General features: G+C 45.4%; 1 pseudogene; it reads right to left on the bottom strand.

Moving 5' to 3' along the window:
• Window positions 1-289: 289 nt before the first annotated feature.
• Window positions 290-463, bottom strand: LOC122901373 (annotated as a pseudogene).
• Between the last annotated feature and the right edge of the window lie 482 nt (window positions 464-945).

Genomic DNA, 945 nt, shown 5'->3' with positions numbered 1-945 from the left:
AAAGGAAAAAGGGGCATATCAAAGCATTCTTCAAAGCCCAGCCCATGTGTCTCACCCCAAGTCTCTATTGAATGAATATGGGCACAAGACACATATTTTTAGATGTAAACATAAATCTCTCAAAGACTTGAGTTTGTTCAAAGCAGAGACAACGTTTGCTTGGGAAGGATTAGCCTTGGAAAATATGATTTGGGAACTAGACAGAACTGAGCTCCATCCAGGTTCTGAAACATTGGCTGTGTGAGCTTGGAAAGCTCTTTAACTTCCCTGAGCTTCAGGAAGTTGCTGAGAGGATTTAAGGGGTCTGATTTTAATAGATGAAGAATCTGGCACTCAGTGAAGGCACAACTTCTCTGGTTCTCTCCTTGGCTATATATGGAGCATATTGTATCTATCTGACATCATAGTAAACTGATAAGAACAGATATTACACTTGATCTTAGCCAAAAGGCTGAGAAGCGATTTTATCTGACCTCAGACCCTTGCTTGGGAAAGGGAGCTCCAAAAACTTCAGGGGCTTGTCAGAGATCCCTCAGCTGGGTGCGAGGACCCTGGGTTCATAGCCCTTGCTTTTTCTACTCTCCATACTGCCTCTCCCCAATGCCCTCATTTCCGCTGCCTGCTAGAGAAGTTTCCTTTCACATAGGGTCCCAAGTTAGCAGAAATGTCATCGAGTCCACAAGACAAGTGCCTGTTTGTCCTTGGGGTGCTTCTGACCTTTGCTTCATGTCTCTATTCTGGGCTATTTTGGGCCTTGGCCATGTATAGAGGGTCTGTGGGAAGATGGCTAGTACAGCTGCTTCATGCTGCCAAGAGCCATGGAGAGAACCCTTGAATTGGAGCCTGCCAAGGGCCTTAAGTATGCCGGCTTTGCGAAACAGCAAAAGGATCCCTCATTCTTGGGAGAAAACTTAGACGTAGAACCTTTCTATGAGGCATTCTGGA

The sequence above is a fragment of the Neovison vison genome, chromosome 2 (assembly GCF_020171115.1).
Source record: "Neovison vison isolate M4711 chromosome 2, ASM_NN_V1, whole genome shotgun sequence".
NCBI classification, from domain to species: Eukaryota; Metazoa; Chordata; class Mammalia; order Carnivora; family Mustelidae; genus Neogale; species Neogale vison.
Note: the sequence above shows the minus strand (reverse complement) of the source record. Positions and strands in the feature narration are given on the sequence as shown.